The following is a 17,710-nucleotide window of genomic DNA, read 5'->3' on the forward strand; positions in this document are numbered from 1 at the left end:
TAAGTGATCCTTCATCAGTCTGCTCTTCTAATATTTGAATCTGCTAACACTAAGCTTGTAAGTTCTCCAGGAAATAACTGATAATTACATTGGTGGGTACACTTAAGAAAACAATATTCTTTTGCAGAATTCTGATTTTAACTAACAACAGCAAAAGCACTCTGATAAATTTAGCTAATCTTTCACTTCTGGGATAACCAGAACACTATTAAATAGTTTGAACAAGTTCTCAGTTCTCAAAGTCCATTTACTTTCCACACCTAAGTAACCTAAAAGTATATTTGTTTTGAAAGAAAATAGATTGCTTCAAATAATCCCATGAAGTCATAAAATTAGCTTATAAATGGATGGACATAGAAAGTGTCATGTTAGGTTAAAAAAAATCAGGCATAGTACAAGCATACTACACTCATTTGTGGGAGATACATATCTCCTAGAAATATATATATATATATATATATATATATATAATGTGGTTAGAGGACCTGCTCGGGAAGGAATATGCATGCTGAAAGTAGAATATGGACTGAACACGATAGCCACTCAATACCCCTATTGCAAACTACAACACTCAAAACGAGAGAGAGAGCAAAAGGGAATGCCATGCCACAGACGCAGGGTAGGGTGGGGTAGATGGGATTGGCGGGGAGGTGGATGGATACTGGGTTCATCGGTGGTGGAGAATGGGCACTGGTGGAGGGATGGGTTCTCGACCATTGTATGATGGAAACACAAGCACGAAAATGTGTAAATCTGTAACTGTACCCTCATGGCGATTCACTAATAAAAAATAATAAACTAAAAAAAAAAAATAAAAAAAATCAGGCATAGTACAAGCATATTACACTCATTTGTGGGAGATACATATCTCCTAGAAATATATATATATATATATATATGTTTATATATATATAGAAGCAATAGCAGAGTGGGTAAGGTGTTTGCCTTGCATGTGGCCAACCCAGGTTCAATTCCTCCATCCCTCTTGGAGAGCCCCACAGGCCACCGAGAGTATCTTGCCCTTGCAGCAGAGCCTGGCAAGCTACCTGTGGCGCATTCAATATGCCAAAAACAGTAACAAGTCTCACAATGGAGATAATACTGGTGCCCACTTGAGTAACTTGATGAGCAAAGGGATAAGAGTGATATATCTCACACAAATAAATTTTTATATATATACAAATATATATGTATCTCCTACAAATTAATGTATATATAAAACACAATATATATAATGTTTTAATATATAAATAATATATATGTTTTAGTATACGTTATATATATTCACTTTTAATATATATATGTATATATGTATATGGACTGGAGCGATAGCACAGAGGGTAGGGCGTTTGCCTTGCATGCGGCTGACCCAGGCTTGATTGCTCCATCCCTCTTGGAGAGTGCAGCAAGCTACTGAGAATATCTCGTTCGTACAGGAAAGCCTAGCAAGCTACTCGTGGAATATTCTATATGCCAAAAACAGTAACAACAAATCTCACAATGGAGACGTTACAGGTGCCCGCCCGAGCAAATCGATGAACAACGGGACGACAGTGATACAGTAATATATTTATATATATAAATATGTATTTCATGTGTTTTAAATTATATATTTATGTATGACACAATATGATACTATCATCCAAGGACAGTAGAAAAAAGGGCCAGGATGAACAGTCTAGAGTTGCAAGCCTGACTCAAGGAGGAGAGAGAACAGTTGGGATAGAAAGGGGACCGTTATGACAATGGTGCTTGGAAGGAATAGCTCTGGATAAGAAATGTGTGCTGAAAGTGGGCAAAGGACCAAACATGATGGTCTCTCAGTATCTATATTGAAAACCATAATGCCCAAAGTACGAGAGTTGAGGAGGTAAGAAAAGTGCTTGCCATAAAGGCAGACTAGGGACATGGTGGCAGGAGGGGTCTAGGGGATATTGGTGGTAGGACATGTACACTGGTGGAGGGATGGGTGTTGGAACATTGTATGACTGATACTTGATCATTAAAGCTTTGTAACTGTATGTTATGGAGATTCAATTAAATAAATAAATAAATAAATAAATAAATAAATAAATAAATAAATAAATAAAATACTCCCGTGACAGGCTAGAAAGATAGAAGATTGGTGGATAGGGCACTTGCCGTGCACACAGCCAACTTGGGTCCAAACTCCCATATGGTCCACTGAGCAACACCAGGAGTAATTAATGAGTACAAATACAGGAGTAACCTAAGTAGGAATGATCCTGGAGCATAGAGCCAGAAGTAAGTCTTAAGAACTTTTGGGTATGGCACAAAACAAACAAAAACCCAAATTCGATTTTTTAAAGACTAGTATGTTTCTGGAGATCAAGATGACTCGCACTGTTATGAATCCCTTTCCAATTTTCTCTTCTTTTCTGACCTCTTGTTGAGTCTGAAAATATGTCTTAAATGTTATATTGTAGCTCAAACAAAAAATTAGTAATAAAAATATTTTTTCTTACCAACTGTATGTCTAAAAATATGAATGAGAATGTCTTTCCAGAAGAAGTAGATTAAACAGGTTTAGCTAACACTCTAGAATACTCTCAGATGAAAAGACTTTAATGAGGCGGTATGGGTATATCTTAGAAGATTATGATTACCAAATGGGGGTCAAAGGACATATTCTGTCATAATTAAAGAAAATAAAGCAGGAAGATGTTGGTGATTATTTCAGAGAGAATAAATTTCCTTTGTCCATTTAGGGGAAGAATTAAATGTATATGACTAAAATAAAATCAAACATTTCTACCATTAATATTTTCCTCTCTTTTCAAAAGACCACACAATAGATCAGAGATGAAAAAATACCTGTTACTATATATAATGATATAATGGTTCTATATTACACTTTCATTTTCCTGTCTTCTTTAATATTCTCACAATATAACTAGAGAGATAATGCCCTCAATTTAAATTTGTTTTAAAACCTTAGGCATAAGTGGTAAACTTTCTTCATAATTTTCATCTATAAATGTCATCACTGTATCTTGAAATCAGATTTTACAGCACTAGAACCATGGGATCCTTGTTGCTAAATGCTTTGATTCTAAGTGCAGTAAAGATAAGAGAAAATAACTTGCTTATAATATCTGGGTTTTGTACAAAGAATTGTACATATGTGCATGCATGTGATTCATGCTGGATTATTCCATTTAAATTAGGCAAATATGAGTTTTATTACCATGTAACCTGAGCAGTAATTCTCAGCATGATTTGTTGATATCATACACACAGCATGATTAAAATGTGTTCAATGTTTAAAACTAATTATAATTATATATGAAAAAATATTTTGAGTGTAATATAGGCTCCTATTCATCTATATTTATATTAAGAAAATTAAATATTTCCATATTATAACTAAAACCTGCACAATTATAATTTTATGATAGATGTAGTTTGTCTAAAATTGTACTTACTAAATACTTTACCTACTTTCTTTAAAAAATTCTTTTAAATATCTTTAATAACTTCCACACTTATCTGTCATTTTCCACTTCTTGTCAGCCATTTATATTTTTCATTATTTAATTTGACTTCATTTGTGATTCTGTATAGTACTTTAAAAATATACATCTTCTTAGTGATTCCTTCTCTATTCCATCTGCATTCTCCCCTCCGCTCATGAAGCAGGCTTCCAGCTATGGGGCAATCCTCCTGGTCCTTGTATCTACTCTCCTTGAGTGTCAGCCTTATGTGATGTTATTTTATACTCCACAAATGAGTGCAGTTCTTCTGTGTCTGTCCCTCTCTTTCTGACTCATTTCACTTAGCCTGATACTCTCCATGTCTATCCATGTTTATCCAGCAAATTTCATGACTTCATCTCTCCTAACAGCTGCATAGTATTCCATTGTGTAGATATTCCAAAGTTCCTTTAACCAGTCATCTGTTCTCAGGCACTTAGGTTGTTTTCAGTTTTGGGTTATTGTCAACAGTGATGTAAATGGAATAAAGAAGGGATCACTAAGAAAATGATGGCTGGAGGAATCAGTTCGTATGAGAGATGTGTGCTGAAAGTAGATAATGGACCAAACATGATGACCTCTCAGTGTCTGTGTTGCAAGCCATAATGCCCCAAAGTAGAGAGAGAGTATGAGGAATATTGTCTGCCATGGAGACAGGGGAAGGGTGGAAAAGGGGGCTTATACCGGGAATATTGGTGGTGGAGAATGTGCATTGGTGGAGGCATGGGTGTTTGATCATTGCGTGATTGTAACCCAAACATGAAAGCTTGTAAATATCTCATAGTGATTTGAAAAAATTAATACATATATATGATAGATAGATAATATACATATTTTCTTGCTAAGCATTATGTTTGTAGATAAAGATGAAATCTGTTACATACTACACTAAAAAATCAACTTAAAAATTCTGATTATAAAATACAGATAAGTGAACCCTATTGCAATCTCATTTGGCCAGTGATAGCAAAATATCTGAAAAAAGATTCAGTCCTTGAATTGGTGCTCCACTGAATTTCATCTAGGGCTTAGGAAAACTTGGTGGTTCTTGTACTATTCAGACCATGGCCTCATTATCTGAAAAAAGTTTTTCAAATTTAGTATACAGGGTTGGAGCGATAGCACAACAGGTAGGGCATTTGCCTTGAACCCAGCTGACTTGGGTTCGATTCTTCCATCCCTCTCAGAGAGCCAGGCAAGCTACTGAGAGTTTCCCACCCACAAGGCAGAGCCTGGCAAGTTACCCATGGTGTATACGATATGCCAAAAAAAGCAATAAAAAGTCTCACAATGGAGATGTTACTGGTGCCCGCTCGAGTAAATCAATGAACAAAGGGACGACAGTGCTACAGTATCCAGAGCAGATTTTTACTGCTTTTTTAAAAAAGACTGTAAGGTTTTGAAATATTTACTTTAAGAAACAAAAGTAGATGTTTTGATATTGTTAAAAAGGAGTCAAATGTAGCTCCGTTGCTACCCTTCACAGATAAGTTTATAGAGAGGAATTTTTAACAGTGTAGCCCATATTATTTTCATTAAAACAATAACTATTGCCAAACACTAAATATTCCATTTAGTTTAAATAAAAATTTGAATCTATGAGAGCATATTTGATTTTTTTGGAAGGGGGGTCACACCCGATGATGCTCAGGGGTTATTTCTGGCTCTTCACTCAGGAATTACTCCTGGAGGTGCTCAGGGGACCATATGGGACGCTGGGAATCTAACCCAGGTTGGCTGCAGGCAAGGCAAATGCCCTACCTGGTGTGCTATCACTCCAGTCCCTATGAGTGCATATTTGAAAGAAAAATTAAATATACTTTAAATTTTAGTCACATTTGTAAATGACCCATTCAAAGTGTGACTAAAAAATAAATATACATACAAATGAGGAAATTTTGACAACTACAATGTAGTCCTTACTCTAAAATTAGGAGATATTAAGTGATGCCAGAAATCAAATCAAGTGCATCACAAAAGCCAGTGCTATCTTACTGAGCCACACTGAACCCTAAATTAGGAGAGTTTAGCATATATACAAAGTGTAAAGTTTTCACAGAAAGATATCACTATCCAATAGTAGAATAATTGTACAAGACATACGGATATTAAGTTATGAGAGCATAATCTCTCTTGCCTTTTCTCTCCCATATATTTTGTATGAATATCTTGTGAGCAAAGTTGATCACATAATTGAAAGTTCAGAAAACTAAACGTTTTAAGAGGTTTTTTTTCTCTACTTTATTTTTCTTTTACTTTTCCTTTCTTTTATCATTATTGTTGTTGTTGTTGTTGTTGTTGTTGTTGTTATTTTGTCTCTGGGCCACACTAATCTTTGCTCAGGGCTTGCTACTGGCTCTGGGCTCAGGGATCACTCTCAGAAGGGCTTGGAAGATCATATGGGATGACAGAGATTGAAGCTGCCAAGCACTTTATCCACTGTATGCTCTCAGGATCAAGAAAGTTAAATTGTTAATAAGCAGAGTGCTACTGTATATATTTTTCTTCCCTTTTTTTTTGTATATTTACAGTCTTGAGTATGCTCTGCCTAGAACTTTGCTAAGTCGGAAGTCTTTCAATCATTCTATTGTTTATTTATATTTTGCAGTGTAGTAGAGAGGATTAATGGTTAAAATTACATTGAGAAAGAGACAGACATAAAAAGATTGCACTAATCTGTAGAATATAAAATAACAGAGTAGGGGACTAACACCCAAGAATAGTAGAAATAAGTACCAGGAGATTGGTTGCATGGCTTGGAAGCCGGCCTCACATGCTGGGGGAAAAGCAACTCAGATAGAGAAAGGAACACCAAGTAAAATGTGGTTGGAGAACCCGCTCGGGAAGGGAGATGCTGAAAGTAGACTATAGATTGAACACGATGGCCACTCAATGCCCCTTTAGCAAACCACAGCACCCCAAAGGACAGAGAGAACAATAGGGAATGCCCTGCCACAGAGACAGGGTGGAGTGTGGGGGTATGGGATTGGGGGGGTGGTAGGGATACTGGGTTCATTGGTGGTAGAGAATGGGCACCGGTGGAGGGATGGGTTCTCTACATTGTATAAGGGAAACACAAGCATGAAAATGTGTAAGTCTGTAACTGTACCCTCACAGTGATTCACTAATTAAAAATAAATTAAGTATAAGAAATATATATAAGGAATTATAAAAAAATGACATTGAGTAAATTTTGGGTCTTCTATGTGTAATATGTCATCTACAAATAGAGATCATTTGACTTCTTTCCAATTTTTACCCCTTGAATATCCTTTTTGCCTGATTTCTGCTTCAAGAACTTCTAATACAATATTGAATAAGAGAGGAAACAATGGATATCCTTACCTTGTACCAAATCTCAATGGAAATACTTTCAGTCTTTCACCATAAAAAATAGTAGTTGCTGTGGTCTTGTTAAGGATAGTGTTTACTATCTCAAGTAAGGTTCTTTGCACTCCTATTTTGTTGAGGGTTTTTGATTTATTGTCATAAGTGGGTTTTGGATCTTGTCAAAAGCTTTCTCTGCATCAATTGATAAGATTATATGATTTTTTTTATCTTTCCATTTACTGATGTGTGCTTTGTTTATTGATTTCCATACTATGAACCATCCTACCCACTGATCATACCCACTGATCATGGTGTATGATTTTTTAGTATGCTGCTGAATTCAATTTACTAATTTAATTTTATTGAGAATTTTTGCATCAGTAGTCATCAAAGAGATTGGTCTGGTTTCCTTTCTTAGTAATGCCTCTGTCTACATTGTGTATCAGTTTAATATCAGTGTCATAGAAAGAGTTAGGAAGGATCCTATTCCTTCAATATATTGGAAGACCTTAAGGATCAACAGCAGTAAGTCTACAGTGAAGGTTTGATAAAACTCATCTGTAAACCTGACTGGACTAGGACTTTTGCTTTTGGAGAGATTTTTGATCTGTTTCAATGTCCTTGTTTGTGATTGGCTATTCAGGCTTTCTATTTACCCTTCATTCAGTTTTGGGAGATTACATGTTTATAATACTGTACATTTTTTTCTAGGTTCTTCAACATATCTGAGTCAGAGTTGTTCATAGAAAGTTCTCAGGATGTCTTGAATTTAAGGGTTCTGTTTTATTACGTCCAATTTCCTTTCTGATGCTGTGTATTTGAGTACAATTTCTTTTCTTCCTCATGAGTATAGACAAAGGTTTGCCATTCTTATTTATTCTTTTAAAGAACAAGTTTGTTTTCATTGATTTTTTGTATTGCTCTCTTGGTTTTTATTTAGTTGATATCTGCTCTGTTTTTAATTATTTTCTTCCTTCTTCTAGTATTTTTATTCATTTGTTGTTTATTGTTGAGATGCTTGAGATGTGTAGTTAGGTTTTTGATTTTATCTTTCCATTCTTTATTCATGTAGGCCTATATTGCTATGAGTTTCCTTCAAAGTATGATTTTTATTGTGTCCCATAGTTTAGATAACTTGTTTCTTTATTACCCACAGTCTCAAGGAATTTTTTAATCTCTACATTTATTTTTTCTTTGGCCCAGTAGTTATTTAGTGGAGTTTTGTCCAAGTCTTCAGGAGTTAGAGTGTCTCCACATCTTCTGTTCATTATTAGTTTTATCTCTGTGGCATTGTTGTCTGATAAGAAAATTGGTATCATTTTTTATGTTTGTGAATTTATATAGGTTTTTCTATAGCCTAATATGTGATCTATTCTGGAGGTGTTCAGCATGCACTAGAGAAGAATGTATATTCGTCTTTTTGAGGTTGTAAGGGCATATATATATATATATATATATATATATAAACACTGTATCACTGTATATCTGTCATACCTGTTCTTCATCTATTTGCTTAAGCGGGCACCAGTAACATCTACATTTGTCCTAGCCCTGAGATTTTAGCAGTTTCTCTTTACTCAGTCCTCCCCAATGGTGCTGCTTTGGAGGCTCTTTCAGGGTCAGGGGAATGAGACCCATCATTGTTACTGTTTTTTGGCATATTGAATATGCCATGTGGAGCTTGCCAGGCTCTGCCAAGTGGGCACAACATTCTTAGTAGTTTGCCAGATTCTCTGAGAGGGAGAACTAGACAATAAGAGGTCACACAATCGTGAATGCGGCCACACACTTCTGGGAACTATGGTTTACAGTCTCTGGATTCTTGGCCATTGATGGGATTACATGTGCCAGGGGCAGTTGGTGGATGTGACTGCCAAGCTACTGGAAAATGGAGGATCTGGGTGGAAGAGGCCCAGTCCCTATCAGAGCAGGCTTAGAGATCTCAGCCCTGGGTCCCTCACACCTGGGTTCCTCTGCTGGTTCCTTCGTGTGTAAGGCTCCTTTGAGTGTGTGGAGTGGCCTTGAGCCTGACTATAGCTGGGTTCCAGAGTTCTCTTGCTTCAGGGGCTCTGCTCATGGGGCAGAGAGGGGAGGGAAACTCAACTCCCTCTCTTCAAGGAGCCCCGGTGAAGACAGTCAGGCGTAGTAGGAGACTGTGTTGTTTTTTTCTGGGGGCTGTTTTTTAGTCTCTAGATGTTGGCCATTGATGGGATTACATGGCACCATGGCTACTTTGTTGAAACCCTGAATGAATGGTTTGAGGGTCTTCCTGTGCCTGGAGTGAGCAGATATCATTGGGCTACACTAGCATGTTACAGGGATGAATGGAGACATTACTAGCACCCGCTAGAGCAAATCAAAGATCAACAGGATGACAAGTGATAGAAATGATACAAGTTAGTACTTCTTGATCTATTTTTACCTTAACTAATAAATAGTGTCCATCCCAATCTCTCATTTCTTTCTTTAGATTGACTACTATTTTGTCTGATATAAGTATGACTGTCCCAGCTTTTTTCTGTGCCCCATTTTCTTGTATGATTGTTTTCTATCCTTTCACTTGGAGTTTATATGTATCGTGTGATTTTAGATGTGTTTCCTGTAAGCAGCAAATGAATGGAATTTATTTCCTGATCCATTTAGCCACTCTATGTTTTTTGACAGGATATTTCAGTCCATTGACATTCAGAGAAATTATTCACATAAAGGATTGTGTTGCCATTTTACTATAAAGGGTGTTTCTTCTAAAATTGGCTGTTTGCTTTATATAAATGGACTTTCAGTATTTAATTCAGGCTTCTATAGCAAATTGCGTCATCTCTTGTTTGCGTGAGAATGTTTTTATCCTTTCCTCCCATCTAAATGAGAGCTTTGCAGGGTAGTGGACTCTAGGTTGAAAGTTTTTTCAGTGAGTAGTTTGCATATGTCATTCCACTCTTTTCTTTCCTGTACAATTTCAAATGAGAGAGCTGTTTTTTTTTATGTTGTTTCTCTTTTATTTAAGGTTTCTCTTTCATCTGGAAGCCTGTCTCTCTCTCTCTTTGGATTTTGCCATTTTAATTAATCCATCTTGACATCATTCTGTTTGGGTTTATTTTTCCTGGTACTCTTTGGGCTTCTTGAATCTATATATCAGCCTCCCTCCAGAGAGTTGGAAATTCTCAGCTATAATCTCTCCTACCACTTGTTTCCCCCCTTGTGTTTTCTTCCCCTTCTGGTATTCCCATAATTTGGAGATTGATCCTCTTGCTGTTATTCATTAATTGCCATACGCTCTCTTCCATTCTAGTATTTCTCTTCTCTTTTTTGCCAGTTTCATGTCAAAGATAGCTTGTAATTTGCTCTCAGTTTTTTTATATGGTTCTTTATCTGGCAAGTCTGCTACTATGGCTTGCTATTGTGCTCTTTATTCCCATCAGTTCATTTTGATTGGAATCTATCATCCTCAAAATCAGTTCTTCTTTTCATTGGTCAAATTTCTCATCTAGCAATTTCTTACTTTCACTGGTTAATGCTTGCTTATTTCCAATGTAGAAAGTGTTGATTTCTTGTCATCTTTGACCAGAAAAGAGTTTTAATGGGCTTGAGTATTTGCATAGGTTTATCTGTCTGACACAGAGTTGAGTTCCTCAGTTTTCCCATTTTTTTTTTAAGTTTTATGTGGGTTAATGTTGATGGTTTAGAAATCCAGTTACTTAAGAACTGATCAGTTCAGTTGTTGAGACTAGAGGGCTATTGATAATGATAATACATCTGCTGTTCAGACATTTCCCTTTATTATGTAGTGCTGCTAGATGATGACAAGGGGCTTTTGAACTAGTAATTCCATGTTGTTGACTGAAATATATGACTATAAAGGGTCAGTGAAATACGATTGTTGCATCCACTGGCTTCACTATGAAGAGTGTGTTGAGTAATAATCTCATGGAGGAACAATAAACCAAAACAGCAAACTGTCCAGCTACAAAGTAAATACACAAAAGCTAGCTTCATTCTTATAAACAACTAATGAATCAGAGGACAAAGAGATCAAAGAAGCTAGTCCATTCAAAATTGTGCTCAAGAACATGAAGCTGCCAGTAATCAACTTAACAAAAGAGGTAGATCTATACCATGAAAACATCAAACCACTTAAGAAAGAAATAGAAGACCTTTAAAAATGAGAAAATATTGTGTGCATGGATCAGAAGAGTCAATAATGTCAAAATCACCATGTTACGTAAACTACTATGTAGATTCAATTCAATCATTATCCACATTGAGAGAACATTCTTCAAGGACTTAGAATAACTATTCAATATATTTTTGGTGGTTGGAAATGTATAATGGTTAAGGGACAAGTGTTGGAATATTTTATGAGTGAAACCCAATCATAAAAAACTTTGTAACTGTGTATCTCACTATGATCTAATTTACAGAAAGTAAAGGATGAAAATAAAATTACTTGTTCTGGTTTAAAAAAATAATCAAGTTTTGTGGAATCTTAAAAGACCTTGAAAAACCAAAACTATGTTGAAAAATAAGAAATTGGGAGGTATCTCATTACCGTGTACAAAAAAATTAAAACTGGATCTGTATCTAATACCTTATAGAAAAGTCAAATTAAAGTAGATCAAAGATCTTGGGATCAGGCCAGACTCTAAAAAATACATTGAGAAAAATATTGGCAGAATGCTGCTGAATCTGGACCTCAAAGTTGTCTTCAATGATATAATGCCACAAACAATGGCAACAAAATCAAAAATGAATGGAACTACATGAAATTAAAGAGTTTCTGCATGGCAAAAGACATACTTGTTAAAACTAAAGGATAGGTAATTTAACAAGAAAAAATACTTGTGGTCAATCTGGTAAAGTATTATGTCCAATATAGATAGATAGATAGATAGAGAGAGAGAGAGAGAAAGAGAGAGATTAATAACAAAGATCAGCAACAATAAAACCCCCCAAACCCTGTAAAAATGGGGAGAGGAAATAAATAAGGACTTTTCTGAGGAAGACCACCAAACGACCAACAGGCACATGAGAAAGATGCTCTCCATCACTTATAGTGAGAATGACACATATCAAAAATAATGGGACCAGTAGTGCTGCCAGGGGATGTGGTGAATCAGGAATTCTCATCCACTGCTGGTGGAATTGCTGTCTGTTTCAAACCCTTTGAAAATAGTATGAAGATATCAGTAAATTAAAAATTGAGTTACCCTATGAGGCACCAATTCCATTTTGGAGTGTCATTCCCCAGAATAAAAAAAATCATTCAAAAAGACATATATATATATACTAATATTTATTGCAGCACTCAGTACAATAGCTAAGATTTGGAGTCAATCTAGATGTCCAACAACAAATCAGTGGATCCTGAAGATGTGGTATATATACACAATGGAATACACAGTTGTAGTCATGATTAAATCAGGCAATTTGCTTCAATATGGATGGAAGTGGAAAATGTGTTAAATGAATAAGTCAGGAGAAAGACAAATACAGCATGCTATCACTTATATGTGGTATTTGGAGCCAGTGAATGAGGAAATACAATGACTTAAAGGGGAAATGCCTGATTACCATTGGCCCCAGAGTTTGGGGAGGAGAAGGAAAGAAATAATGTGAAGGGGAAAAGGAGATAGAGATAGATGAGAAGCAATAAGGACAGGGGTAAAGGGGACTCAGATTCATTGATGGTATTAAGCTAGAGCCAAATTGTACTATACAAACCCATAGAGTCATGAGACTTAAATTTTAATAACCAGATTTATTTTTTTTAATTTCTTATTAGTAAAATACCGTGTGGTATAGTAGTAGACTTACAAACGTTCATGCTTGTGTTTTAGTTATACAATGATTGAGTACCCATCCCTCCACCAGTGCCCATTCTCCACCACCAATGATCCCAGTATCCCTCCCACCACCCCCACCCCTTCCACCCCACCACCACCCACTTCTGTCGCAGGGCATTCTCTCTTTTGCTCTCTCTCTCTCCTTTTGGGTGTTGTAGTAACCAGATTTTTCATTCCGTTTTGCTCTCTCGCTCTCTCTCTTTTGGCATTGTAATAACCAGATTTTTAAAATACCTGTCTAGATGTCAACCTGAGCTGGGGTGCAGGGGTGGGGCACGGGGTAGGCAAGGGAATCTGGGAACACAAGTGGAAGAAAGCTGACACAGGTGTTTGGGTGGGTTGTGGAACACTAAATGTCAAAAACCCAACTATGAATAAGTGTTGGATAACATAGCCACAAGGAGCTTAGGTTTATCCAGGTCATACCATCACGGTGTTCCTGAGTCACTCCCATTCCTTTGTTTATCTGTAACCACTTCTCTATGCTCTCTTCCCCAACCAATTAATCAGCTTTTCCCCCCCAATCAGGCTCTGTTAATTTATAAGGTCAGATCTTTGTAGGACACTGAACTTATATTGTAAGTTAATATTGCCTTTGTCCTCTCCTTGTGTCTTTTGAATAGTTTACTTTAAAGCAATGTCCCTTTTGTATAGACACAAGGAGACAATATTATGCTTTTGTAACCTGGGATTTAATTGGCTTTGAATATTATTCATTACCGGGCATCTGCTTTCTCCACTTACGCCTTAGTTGCCCTCAGTTCCTAGCATCCCAAAGGCAGGGTTCTGACGAGGGACTGAAGAGACCCAGGACAAACTCTGAGCTACACTGTCATCGATACGGGTCAGGCCAAAGCGCCACAACTCTTAACTAAAAGTTAAGAGCTTGGGGAACCCTCTGTGCCTAAAGACTTTGATTCCAGAGACCTAACACTTTCGGGCATCCAGAGCAGCTTCTAATAACAATGCACTGGGACTGCGAACTGGGCTTCAACTCTGTGCTGCCCGGGGGTGGATTTTTTTCCTCCCCACCCTGTCTTCCTGCAAGGAAAACAGTGGAGGCAGCAACCACATGGCAGGCGCCATCCTTAAGAATCCTAACCCAGAGGTACTCGATTTCTACACTTGAGGCTCCCAGGGACACATGGGAAGGGGGTGTAACCGGCATGCCCCCGGCCCAGATAAATTTGGAGCTGCTGAGCGGGAAGCGGACCCTCTGCGCCTAAAGACTTTGATTCCAGAGACCTAACACTTTCAGGCATCCAGCGCAGCTTCTAATAACAATGCACTGGGACTGCGAACTGGGTTATGCAATTTCTGGTAGAATTTTCCCTGGACTTTATACAGATGTTAAGTTGTGCTGCCACGTCTGCGCAACTTAACATCTATTATTGTCACCTACATGAAACGGTTCCTTTTGAACAGGTCTGACTTGGGGGAGAAACTCCAAACAATAATAGTTAGTTTTTGTTGAAATATTGAAGGTTATTAATGTAGCAGCCAGCTGTCTGGACTGTGAACTAAGCAAAAGCCCCACGCCGGCTGTTGCGGCATGGCGTACACCATACTATGAGGCATGGGATGGGGGATGAGGGTGAAAAAAAAAAAGGGAAAAGGAAAAAGGAAAAAAAAAGAGTTATGTACTTGGAGCAGTGGGGCTCCATATCTCTTCATTCCCAGCAATGGAAAACTAATTATCAAATGCTTCCTTGGTAGTAGGTCTGTCTCTCTTGGGTGGAAACTCCAACAACTATAGTGAGTTGTGTGTTGAAATATGGAATGTAATCAAGGTAAAGAGAAAATGAAGTGAAATTCATTAGTTATACAGTAGGGGGTAGAGGGTGGGGGCGGGGGGTATACTGGGGTTTTTGGTGGTGGAATATGGGCACTGGTGAAGGGATGGGTGTTTGAATGTTGTATAACTGAGACATAAACCTGAGAACTTTGTAACTTTCCACATGGTTATTTAATAAAAAGTTTTAAAAAATTACTAAAGTTATACCAACAAGTATATATAAGCATGTATGCATAAAGCATAATAATACAATGACTATAAATGCACTTTTTCCAAGAAAGTTTAAAACAGAAAAGATTTGGCCCAGACAGATAGCTCAGAGAACCAAGCACATACTTCTCATGCGAGAAGTCTGTGGTGATCTTTAGTACCCTGGTCCCTTGAGCACTGCTTGGAGTGACCCCAAGAACACACCTGATTTTGCGCCCCAAACAAAAGTAACAAAAGCTCTGAAATGCTTAATTTTAAAAAAGCTATATTCCATGTTTGCAGTAAAAAATATTTTGATTTCTAAAATATTAATGTTACAAATCTAATATGATGGATTTATTGAATGTACTTCGTCATTTAAAAAAAACTTGGGTTAGGGGCTGGAGCAATAGTACAGCGGATAAGGAAAAGAAAAAAAATAAAAAAATAAATAAAAGTTAAGAGCTTGATAATGGACAAATGTTATCATGATCCAAAAGTAACGACGAGACTAAGACCCTGCTAGGGATAGGAAAGACTTATCTGGCCTGAGCACTGTAGTCTGACATGGAGATGACCCCAGGAGAGCAATTCTATAAGCTTAATGAATCTTTTACTGTGTCCATACAAAATGATTAATATTATGAATGCTTGTATGTTTGTTGGATAAGGGGAGGTGAAACACAACCATGGGATTCTGCCCTTGGGTGGTTCATCCTGCTGAAAGAGAATCTGTCCTAGAAGCAGCATCCCCTGAGGGGAAAGAATTTTAACCCTATTGATTGTGACCACACCTATGTGTAAGCCCCAACCCACTCATCTTTGGGGGATTTAACTAGGCTGTAGGAGTGGGTTGGGGGATTCCAGAACGAGGGCTGGGAGAGAAGCAGAGAGAGAGAGACAGGAGTCAATGGAATAAACAAACGGCAACTGATCAATCAACAGGTTGGCCCTCATTTCCTCCTCCATCTGCCCCATGGCCCAGGCTGCTCCTGCTGGACAAGTGTCCGGGGAACACCCCCGAACCCTGGGGCAGCCTATGTGGAGAGCTGCCAGGGCTCTCCCCCAGTCACCCCCTGGCAGATGTTTTTTACAAATAAGTTTATAATTCATGGTGCTTTAACAAAATAAAATTTGGAAAAAAAAAGACGTGAGTATTTGGAAAAATGGTACAGAAAGTAAAAAATTGCTTGTCTTGTATGCGGCCCACCCAGGTTAGATCCATGGCACCACAGATGATCCCTGAGCACATAGCCAGAAGTGGTTGAGAACACAGTGAGGTGTGTCTCCAAAATAAACAAAACATGTAACACTGAGTATTATAAAGAAAAGACTTGCTTACAAGGCAAACATTCAAAATGGCCTTATCATTTTTGTTTCATTTGCACGCTCTTCCTTCCATTATATTTTTTCCTACCATGGGCATTATTTTTTAGTGAGACCTGCCTTAGAATTTAAAGCATTGTGCTTTTTAATAATTGTGCCTTACTTTCTTTTTTTTTAGTTTTTTTTAAAAAAGAATTTTAATTTTATTGAATCACCATGAGAACAGTAACAAGGCTTTCAGGATCAATTCTTAGTCATACAGTGATCAAACACCCATCTCTTCAACAGTGCACATGTTCAACCATCAAGAACCCCAGCATACCCCCCCTCCAACTCCCCCACTGCCTGTATGACAAGTGATTTTCACTCACTCTCTCTTTACTTTGATTACATTCAATTTTCAACAAAAAATCCACTATTATTATTTGGGGTTTGTCCTCCAACAATCAGACATGTCGAAATGGCATCATTCGATCATGTTTTCTATTGCTGATAGCAAAGAGCATATGATTTTGCATGGTCGCAAAAGCAGCCGCCCAGTTTTTGGATTCTGCTATTTTAGTAATTAAGTCCAGAGGTATTTCTGCCAGCATTTGCTGCATTCCGAGATTGCTTTGTGTGTCTCTGGGATCATGGTGGTTCAGGGTCAAAGGAGCTATTCATGGGCAGCCATTTGGGGTCTCATTTGTACAGGGAGCAGGGCTGGTTCTGCCCCCCGCATCCCCCCCACCGCGAGATTCCCAACTCATCCCATCACTGCAGGCTCCTATGTCTCTGTCCAATTGGCTCTGAAAGATGGCGGTCACCATGCTGCCACAAAAGGGAAAATGCCGAGGGACAAAAACCCTTCCCCTCCCGGGGCTGCACGGGACCGTAGCTTAGTTCACATTCAAGGAGCATATCTGCCAGCAGTCACTGCATTCCAAGATTGGTTATTGTGCCTCTGGAGTAATGGGTGCTCAGGGGTAGTATATCCATTCCTGAGCAGCGTTTTGAATATCTGGAAAGGTCGTGGGGCTGCTTACGCGGCTGTGCAGTTTGCAGAAATTGTCCCAGTCCCACATACTGGAGCCATGTTAGTAGAAGCTCAGTGTCACCAGAGCTGTCTTACTTTCAAACTTTCTTTTATGCTATACTAAGTACTTAAACGCCCTGGAAAAAATATCCTAGATATAATTACACTGTTATGTAATTTTTATGTATCCTTTGCACTGCTCTATTATAAAATTATAACATTATGAATTTGATTAGCTGTATGTGTCTGTCTTTTATCCCAGGTAGTTACTATCTTGAGGATAGGGTCCATGTTTTATAAATAAATTTCATAGCTCCTTACAGCTAACACATTATTAATTTAATTAATTAAAGTAATGTTCAACTGCATTAGGCTCCTTATAAATTAAGTACTAACCTATTGATGGTGATTATTTAACCAGAATGACTAGAACTCAGGTTTTTCTTAAACATAATTTAGTCTTTATAATAGTGTAGGTAACATGGCTACAGCAGTGCTAATATCTATGGTACTGATGTACAGTTAGTTACTTTGCCCAACACCACCAATGTGCCAAGACTCAGCCCCACTGACCCTGTTACACCTAGTTTGTTTTCTGTGGCTTGAACATGCATTCAAATGAAATTTATTTCTCACCTTCACTAAAACTCTTTTCCTCCCTAAGTCAGTTTTTGACCATACTGCATTAACTTATTTATTCTCTTTGTGTTGTGCTTTTCAA

This window comes from Sorex araneus, chromosome 1 (assembly GCF_027595985.1).
Source record: "Sorex araneus isolate mSorAra2 chromosome 1, mSorAra2.pri, whole genome shotgun sequence".
NCBI classification, from domain to species: domain Eukaryota; kingdom Metazoa; phylum Chordata; class Mammalia; order Eulipotyphla; family Soricidae; genus Sorex; species Sorex araneus.